Source organism: Echinops telfairi, unplaced genomic scaffold (genome assembly GCF_000313985.2).
Source record: "Echinops telfairi isolate 266 unplaced genomic scaffold, ASM31398v2 ScPeMD7_4;HRSCAF=17, whole genome shotgun sequence".
In the NCBI taxonomy this organism is placed as follows: domain Eukaryota; kingdom Metazoa; phylum Chordata; class Mammalia; order Afrosoricida; family Tenrecidae; genus Echinops; species Echinops telfairi.
Genome location: NW_022103900.1, coordinates 10,912,645 through 10,923,253, shown reverse-complemented (window position 1 = coordinate 10,923,253; position 10,609 = coordinate 10,912,645).

Below are 10,609 nucleotides of genomic sequence, written 5' to 3'. Positions count from 1 at the left end.
GCATTTTAGAAACCATCGAAGCTCTGCCCAGGGCTTTCTACTCCGGTAAAGAGTTACAATCTGGTAAGCTCAAAGAGGCAATTCTACCTGACACTATAGCGTCATTCTAAGTCAAAATCGACTCCGTGGAGGTGAGTGAAGGCTGAGGAGACCATCGGGAATTTTGACAACATAATAAGAGGAGTCCAGTTGGTGTAGTGGTTACGAGTAGAGCTGTGAATCACATGGCTGCCAATTCAAAGCCAACAGCAGCTCTGCGGGAGAAAAACTGGGCTTTTTACTCCCTTAAACAGAGTCTCAGAAATGCACAGGTGGGCACTATGAGTCAGCATTGACTCAAAGGCAGTGAGAATAAGAAAAACAAGAAGCCTCTATTCACCAGTTGTGTAATATCATGAGATGTTTATGCTAGAAGGAACAGTCTGTGACGACTGTACTTTAGGAAACTTGTACCTTATTATTTGAAGCACGGTATTAGGAAGCAAAGTCACTGGGCAGCAGGAGAACAGATAAGGTCAGTTTGGGAATCATTTGGTTGGCGGTATCCGTGAGCTCTCCAGAGCTTAGGAGGAGGGTTCTGGGTCAGAACACACGTTTGAAGCCATGGGAACACTGGTATTCCTGGCAGTGGGTGTGCATGGGTGACCTGGGGTGTGTGTAGATAAGTTCTATTTCAGACCCCTGGCAATATTTTTTCTGACTGGCAGACAGACCGAAAGTTAATTCCAAAGTTTGGTATTCTACTCATTGCCTAGTGGGCACAAGGATTAGTTATGAAAGTCATAAGAAAAGGACGGTGAAGGATTGGGATATATTTGGACCAATTGTGCAAGAGTGAATGTTTTCTCAAAGGGTTTAATGAAAGCATTACAGAAAACCTTGGTTACTCGTGTTAAAGTTTTGTAAGTGGTCTGTTTTGCATAATTTATTTGATGTTTTATTTATATCCTAATTCCAGAAAATATTTTAAATAGGCTACACAAAACAGAACAATGTAAAATAAAATTAGACAAAACTACTTAAAATAAATCAAGATGCACATTAGGGAGGGCAGCCAAAGTGAGGATTTTCCAGTGGCAGATAGGTGGAAGTCATATATTTTTAGTTTGGATTTGATTCTGCTGCTGTCTGATATTCTGGACATTTATTTATTATTCTTAGTACTTTAAATATTTTCATTCTTTATCTTCCCACATTACAAAAGCATAATTTCTTTCTATTAAAAGGAATGCTTGTAAATTTAAGAGTTAAGAACATAACTTAAAAGAGGAAAAAGTTTGCCCCTAATCCAGTGAACCTATGAGATAAATTGCACGAAGTCAAGATGTTTTGTCATTTTTTTCACTGATAAATCCCCAAGACCTAGAACCTTGTCTGACACATAGCAGACAATTTAACAAACAGTTGCTAATGATAAATCAAGAGGTAGTTTAATAGTTTACTGTTGCTGTTAGTTGCCATTTAATCAACTCTGGCTCACAGTGATCTGACATGTTCACAGAACAAAACAATACCTGGCCTTGTGTCAGCTCCAGGTCCTACAGTTTCATTAGCTAATGTTTGGAAGTTGATCATCAGACCTTTCTCCCTACTCTGCTCTGGTTCAGAAGCCCTGCAGAAACCTCTCTGAGTCCTCATAGTATAGCTTCCAGCATCACAGCAACATGGAAACCACCACAGCACGACCAACCGACAGACAGGATTGCAAACTGGTGGTGCTGTGGGTTAGGTGTCAGGACTGCCAACCACACGGTTGGCAATTCAAATCCACTAGCTGATGTGCAGGAGAAAGATGAGAATTTCTACTGGAGGGAAGATTTACCTGCTGGGAAATCTGGTTTAGCGTTGCTGTGAATCAAAAGAGCCCTAGTGGCCTAGCGCTTTACACGTTGAATGGGCTGCTGACAGCGAGGTCAGTCATTAGAAAGCGGCAGATTCCCCTGGTGAGAGCGCTGAGGCTTTTCACTGCAGTGAAAGTTTACACTCTCAGAAACCACAGGGACAGTTCTACTCTGTCCCACATGGTCACCCTGAGTGGGAATCATCTTGATCCCTCGATGGCAGGGACAGATGGCTGTGAGTCTCGTTGAGTTTTCAGTCAAGAACACTCAATGGCAGTGTGGGGTTTCGTTTGTTTGTTTGTTTTGGAGGGGATTTGTGAGAAATAAGTCCTAACACACTCCTCAGCCACACCTTTCGTTCCCATGGACATGAAGAGACCACCTTCCGTGCATGCGGCATTACTTGTGAATTGTGCGAATTCTTTAAAATAAGATTCAGATAGCATGCCCTTAGAAAAAATAACAATGTAGAGGTTTCTTGGTTCTATTTAGACCATTGTGACCGGTTTCAACTTTTCTCTTTTAACCCATTCAATTTTGTCATTCACATAACAAATATTTATTGGACATTGGCAATATGCCAAACACCATGCTTTGTAAACGTAGCATTAATACAAACACAAATGAAGTCTCAAATCTGTGAAGCTTACATTCTAGTGGGGAGAAACAGACAATTTAACAAATGCATTGCATGACAAACAGTAATACATGCTCTGAAGGAAAAAATAGTGCAGGTATAAGAAGAGAGAATAATGCTTTAGGAAAGGGGACGATTTTTAGAGAGTTGGCCCAGGAGAAGCCTTTCTAATAGAAAGCCATATGGGCCTGGTCTAAAGATGGTACAGAGTAGGCTCAAGAAGAGCAGGTCGGGTGGAGAAAAAAGATGCTTGATGTGCTTGGGCATCAACAGGTCGCCAGTGTTCCTAGAGCCCAGCATTTGAGTAGTGAGAAAATGATACGGAGGCCCCATTTAATCTCCTTGGCTTCCAGTAGGGAGAACGAGAATCCACCCTCATGCCAGAACCATGCCACTTGCCACAAGGTAGAGGTAGGACACGCCTCCATCTTGACACTAAACGTCCCTCTCATAGCAGTGGCCCCTACAGAACTCACGGACTATTTCACAGTTATTGGGGCTCATTGTGGAAGCTAACTGGTTGCCAAATTGTAAGGGGAGAGTTCTTTGGTCTACAGCACCTCTTCTCGGCCATGCTGAGTGGCCCATCTCTCTAGTCTTCTGCCTCTCCACTACAGGGTCCATTGGTCTCTGCCTCCATAGGCCAGGGAGACCACCTAGTGTTCTGCTTCACATCTCTAAACGGTCTTCCACTAGAAAGGAAACTGGAATTATAATTTGACAACTGGCGTTATATAAATTTTATTTATAGTCCTGGAATTGGGTAGCATTGACAGGTAATAGGTCTAAGAACTGAGCCCTAGGAAGCCACTGCAAACCTGGTGTCTAAGAAGGAAAGAAGAATGACACCCAAGGTGGAATGCTACGCTCAGAGCAATGTGCCAAAGGCCTGGAAGCGATTATTCATTAGATATTACCTAAAAGTTTCATAGATGAATAAATCAGTCTCCTCACTGCCACGGAGTCACTTCTGACTCTTATGAAGAGTAGAACTGGCCCATATGAGCTTCCATGGTGATACATCTTTGCAAGAGCAAAAAGCTGCATCTTTCTCCTGCCCAATGGCGGAAGGTTCCTACTGCTGATCTTTCGGTTCGCAGCCTGACGGATAGCCACCAGAACACCTGCAAATCAGCGATGGGGTTTGACAATGTGGAGTCCAAGAGAGTTTTTGTAGAAATGAGAGTTGGCTTATAGAAATGAAAGCTGAGAAGAGAACGAGTAGATAATGGTAATTATTTTTAGGAGAAGCCCTGGTGGTGTCATGGTTATACATTGGCCTGATAACCACAAGGTCAGCAGTTCCAAACCATCGGCCAGGAGAAAGACTGGCTTTCCACGCTGTAAAGGGTTAACAGCCTTGGACACTCCTAAGTGCAGTTCTACCCTGTCCTATGGGGTCAGTAAAAGTCGGCATTGAGTTTGGAATACCTTCTCTAGATCATAAATTAATTGTGTGCAAAGACCCATTGCCAAATAAATTCACACTCAGAGGCACTGGCAGTGATAACTGAGACATACTTTTGGAGGGCAATTATACTTTAATGTCCCCTGATCTATTCTTGCCATTTTAAAAAAGGTAATGGTAGCTTCCCTAACAGACAAACCCAAAATTTCAGTGATAATTTAAAACATTACTAATTTATTTGTTGTTCACGTGTAGTCTAAATGAGCTCTTTCAGATAAATAAGGTGCTTTTATTCTAGTAGGGTTTAGGGGCCTTTGCTGAATTGCTATATTAAAAGAAAACTTCCAGGAACCGCGTGGTCATCTGTTTCCATCCGAAAGACTGAAACGTGGAGGCTCTGCCCGAGGAGGTTAGGATGGTGCAGACATTCCTGGGGAAGATCATTTCTCCGCGCACTGCCTTGCAGCATGCAGGCTAATGTGGGAGTTGGGAAGAGGCTGGAAGAGGCTTGGTGATAAACTCGTTAGCAATCTGTGCCGGACCCTCTAGTTCCCCACCGCACCCGACTGTTCAGCTCATGTCTGTATTGTTTTCTGATTAAAATGACCTAGAAAAAAGGGGAAAATTTGATGACTTCAAAGAAACAGACAGAAAAGTAATGTCCTTGAGAGAGCGAGAGGCCTGTGATGTCGTTACAAGCATGGACAATTTATTCTTTTGATTCCTAGGGCATGCTGAGTATATATTTGGCAGATTTGGGGATGAGAATATGTCAGAATTAAGAATAACTCAGTATTTTACATATACCTAAAATATATGTGAATGAGGTATTAAATATGCCTATGTTATCAAAATGTTCTGGAGAAGAATGAAGAGATCAGTTGTGGTTTTAGCTTTTAACGTTTTGTGTATACAAATGAACCAAGAGCACGTTTAAAAATAAATGAAACTGTTAAGAAAACAAATATAACACGAGTCCCAGTTAATAAGGCTCTTCTAGCCACAGTCTTTATTACTCCCACAAAATGGCCTTCACTCTCTGATAGGTCTGTTCAAGAAGAGGGGGAAATGTACTGATAAAATTCTATGATTCAGCTGTGGGTAATTGTGAACCGGGCTCATGGTGACTGCCATCTGTCGCATATAAAATGAACCATCTCAGAAGCAGGAGTGGGGATCTTACTATCAGCAAGAAAGAGGAGCCTAGCGGACAGTGTCTTTTGAACACCGAGATCCCTGCACATAGAACCTCTTTGACCAAGGAGGCAGCTTTGACACCTGGAGAGCAGAGAAGCAGCCACAGAACAGCAGCCAAGGCATGAGACTAAGCTATCAGCTTGAGACCTACTGTCAACTAGTGACCCTTTAGCCACCTGAGGGCAGGGTAGAACTACCCCCTGTGAGTTTCTGAGCTTGTAATTCTTTACAGGAGTACGGAGCCCTGCCTTTCTCCTGACCACTCCTGACCACTGCACCACCAAGGTTCCTTAAGCATGAGACAGAGTGGTGGTTTCCCAGCTCACAGAGTAAGTAAAGCTGAGTGCTTGGAGTTGGTCAGACAGCTTGTGAAATTTCAGTGCCTCTGGTATAAATTCAGGGAGCTGACTTGTCTGACTCATGGAGCTGAAACTGAGTGTGTTCAGACTGGGGCTTCCAGTGGAGTGGCGTGCCCTTTGGGCATTTATTGGAAGCCCTACAATAACGGTAATGTATGGCCGCATCAAGAGGAGGAGGGTCAGAGAGACCTCCTTACAGGTGAGAAGAAATTGTCCTGGCTGAACGACTGTATCTGGAGCATTCCTCACATGAAAATGTCTCACGTGAAAATATCTCACCTGCCAACTTACCCAGAAAACCACATACGCTTAAGCATCTGTGAGTTCTGTGTGGTCTTTGCAATGAGTTACAGAATCCAGCTTAAAAGTACAGTGCTGTGCGAGACAGAGCAATGAAAGAAGAGTGTGCTGAGGGCTGGGGGAGGGTCACCTCAAACAGCCCACATATAGAAAAGAGTGCTTTAGGATGAGTTGTCATTAAGTGAATGATTGGTGGAAACCAACCCTAAAATGTGAGAGTGTATACCTTATCATACCCAGCTAACTATTCTTTTGATCTCTTTAGAAAAACAAATTTTCCTTTTTTTAAAAAAATGATGTCAAGAATCATTCTGAAAATAAACCTCCAGTATATAAGGTAAAGATTTTTCATGGAGACTTTAAATTACCAAGCAAAACAATTAATAATATTCTCCTCCCCTCTCCACATACCTTTTATCCCAAAGAGTTAGAATGCTTTGAGAAAGGCTTGGCTGGGAGGAGGAGTGTGGAATTATTTTAACAGCATTTCCAGGATTTTTCAGTGACTCATAGTTCTAGGCATTCATGTGAATTCCCAACTTGCATTTTAGAACTTTACAATCATTTAAAAAGCGTATGCCTTCCAACTTTTCATTATAATGAGATCAAAATTTCCTCAGAGAAAGCTTTAAGTAGTGTTAGTCTTTGCATTCCTTCTCCCTACCCCGACATGTTGATATGCTCAGACACATTGTTAGCTGAACCACTCCTGGATTTCAGGAAGCAAAATGAGTGATTGATAGATGTCAATGGTGACTATGGACACTGAACTGGTATGTATACCTCGCCTTTAGGAAGAGTCAGCGAATCACATTTCATAACCTTGTCATTTGTTTGGCCTTGTTTTCTCCTCTGATGTGTGCATTAGTCAGCTTTACAGTGCAAATAAGAATCCCCCACATTTCAGTGGTTTAAATATCCAACATTCACTCTCATTATTGTACATGTATGTTACATAACACATAGTTTGGCTTCTACAGATGTCTTCATTCTGACAGCCACGCTGAAAGAATAGCCCTTGATAGAAATGCGCAAGTCCTCTTAAATGTTCTGCCCAAATATTGTATACGGCACATGTGCTCATATTCTAAAGCAGATCACTCACCCAAGCCCCAAATCACACAGACAAGAATTCATTTTCCTCCATAAAGGGCACTGCAAATTGTATAGAGTAAATAATAGCAAATTTCAACACAACAAAACAGTATTAAAAATGTGTGGATCTTAACTTCCAAGTTCAGGTATGGAAGAAATATTAACTTTCTTGAAAACCTATAGTAAAATTTATTCTGTATCTCCTTGTTGTTGATTTGATGGGATTTAGTTTTCTTCCAGGGCTTTTCATGACTACCATAGTCTATAGATTATGCCATAGTCCTTAATCTTACTTTATGCCAAGGGATTTGATAGAGCAGTGGTTCTCAACCTTCCTAATGCTGCCACTGTTTAATATAGTTCCTCATGATGTGGTGACCCCCAAGCATAAAATTATTTTCGTTGCTACTTCATAACTGAAATTTTGCTACTGTTATGAATCAGGTGACTGCTGTGAAAGGGTTGTCAGATCCCCCAAAGGGGTCGCGACCCACAGGTTGAGAACCTTCTGTGATAGAGGGACTGTGTGATTCACTTGTGCATATCGGACGCTGATGAGAAGTCAGGTTTACTTGACTCCTTCAATCTGTGTGCTAACTGCAGCTTTTATGACAAATTTGAGACTTGGACATCTGATTAATTTTCATATCACCCTTCTGCTGCATAAATATCATGTAACTATCTCTTTCTTGGGGTCCTGTTATGGATTTTATTCCAAGAAACAGGACACAAGCCCCTTCTGCTCTTACCCCCCACAAAACCAAACCAAACACAAAATAAAAGCAACACACAGATAAATGATCGGCCGCCTTCGAGTCAGTTCGGACTCAGAGAGACTTGAGGCATCAGAGCGCAGAACTGGGTTCACTGAGGGTTGAAGACTGTGGTTTTTGGAATTAGATCACCAGTCCTTTCTTCCAAGATGCCTTTGAGTGGATTCAAACTGACAACATCAGCGAGTCACCAAACACTTCACCATACGTCTGACCCAACGGCTTCATCTCACAGCTGTCAGCTCTTCCAGCAACCTGGATATCACTGTCCAAGAACAGACAGAGATGACCTCGGGCTCAGAATCCAAAGGCTTCTTTGTGTTTAGTGTCCCCGAGGATCAAACATAGATTTGAATTCAAGAAGTTTGTGTGGAAAGTATAGGAAACAATGGTAGGAGAGTGAGAATAATTCAGAGAGATGAAGATTGCTGTGGGATATTTTGTTTGGTTCTGTTTAAGTGCAAATAAACTGGTGGCAGAATGGAGTTTCATCCCGCAAGGAAATGCTAAGGAGGAGTTATTCCACGTGAGGGAATCTTATTTATACATCAATGTTTGAGAATGCTTGAGTGTCATTGGGAGCTCTTCCTGTGGTGAAGCCACACCCTCTGAACTCAGTCTGCTTTCCACATGTCGCGGTGTGGCTTTCCACATGTAGCAGCGTGGTTTCCACATGTAGCGGTGTGGCTTTCCACATGTAGCAGTGTGGTTTCCACATGTAGCGGTGTGGCTTTCCACATGTAGCAGCGTGGTTTCCACATGTAGCGGTGTGGCTTTCCACGCTCCTGGGGAAAGGAGACTTCTGTGTCAGAGATGGAAGAATTGCTAACTCCTAGTCAGCTGGCGCTCCCTGTCAGAGTATGCAGAGTAAGGGAACCTTCCCTCCAGCCCAGTACAGTCCATTTCTAATATTTGGGTGGAAAGCCTTCTTCTATCATATATTTAACCATGACATTTCGCCTATACTCTCTCCTTGTTATGGCCTTAGGCTTCTCAAAGTAAAATAAGTAAAACCAGGAAGATTCATAGGCCAATTTATTTTACTGTTGTGTCACAGCATCCCCTAATCCTCCACTCACCTCCTCCCCCCACCAGATCCTGAGGCCATGCACACAGGGTTGTCAGCTTTGGAAAGAAAAGGAAAGAAAAGGAAAGAAAAGGGGGGTGGGGGGAATGAAGCAACAGTAAAAACAGGTTATTATCTCCATGTTTTGTGCTATTATAGTCTTATTATCCTACAGTGATATAGTGCAAGAAGGCTGTGTGTCTTGTAGACTAACTGCTAAATGTTGTTATTGGGTACCACAAAGCTAGTTTTGATTCAGAGCAATGCTATGTGTGACACAAGGAAACACCAGCTGATCCTGTGCCTTCCGCAGGAGCACTGCTACGTTTGAGCCCATTATGCAGTCTCGGTGTCACGCCATCTCATTGAGGGTCTTGCTGTTTTCACTTGCATTCTACTATACCATCCGCATGTTCTTCCCCAGTATTCCAAAGCATATTAAACGAGGTCTTTGCTTCTTCAACCTTGTTTAAACCATATTAAACCATCTTGTGTAAACCATATTAACTATATTAAACCATCTTTGCTTCTAAGGAGTACTCCGACGGTACTTCTTTGGAAGATATATTGGTTTTCCTTCTGGCAGTCCATGGTATATTTAATACTCTTTGTCAACACCATATCCCCAAGGCATCGAGTCTTTGGTCTTCCTTTGTCATCAATCAGCTTTGACCTGCATATTGGGTTATGGAAAGTGTCGTGGCTTGAGCCAGGTGCACCTTAGTCTTCAAAATCGTAGACGTCTTTGCTTTGTAACCCTTTAAAGAGGTCTTTTGTAACAGATGTGCCCAAGGCAATGTGTCATTTGATTTCTTTGCTGCTACTTCCATGGGTTTTTATTGTGGATCTAAGCAAGATGAAATATTTATTTTCTGTTGAGTTGTAATCCATACTGATGGTGGAACACTGTGATCGTCATCAGTAAGAGGATGTGAAGCCAGGGATATAATTGCTGACAGTAGATTGATGTTGGCTGAAAGCAGAAAGACGTTTACTTGTATTTTAGTGACAATGCCAACACACTCAACTGTGTGAATCATAACAGACTCTGGACAACATTGCCCGAAAAAGAAACCGCAGAACCCTTAATTATGCTCACAGTAAACCTGTACACAGACAAAAAGGCAGTTGGTGAAACAGAATGAAGGGCTACTGCATGAGTTAAAATCAGGAAAGGTATGCATCCTGGTTGTATTCTTTCACCATACATATTTCATCTCTGTGCCGAGCATATAAGGAGCGAAGATAGACTATATTCAGGAGAACTTGGGACCAGGATTGGAGGAAGAGTTATTAGCAACCTCCGATATGCAAGTAAACACATCTTAGTTGCTGAAAGTGAAGAGGATTTGAAATACCAGAGAAGAACCACTAAATATCAACCCAAAGTATCAGTGGCTTACCATAGCACAAGTTTCTCGCTTGATTCTAGCACAATGCAGCACACATCTGCTGGGAGATGAGGGCGGTGGGAACTGCCAACTATGCCGTCTTCCAAGGATCTAGGCTGCTTCCTTTGGTGGCTCTCCACCTCTAGGTACTCACAAGAAGCAGACAAACAACAATCACAAGAACAGTGCTGTTGAGTTGGTTCTCGTTCCTGGTGACCACCACGGTTACAAACAGAGCTGTTCTACAAGGTTTCCTTGTTTATAGTCTCTATGGAAGCAGATCACCAGGTTTTCCTTCTGTGATCCCACTTGGGAGGTTTGAATCAATCTTAAGGTTAGGAATATAAAGAAATTAAGTTTATTTCTTTTTCCTTTACGTACTGTCTACATGACCCCTACACCAGTTATGTAATTTCTGAGATTCAATGATTGACTTTTGAAAAAAAGTGGTAATGATACCGCACTTAGATCTTGGTACGATACTAGACATCGGAGTCCAGAATGTTTCTCCAAGTGTGTACCTCAGACCATCCGTAATACCA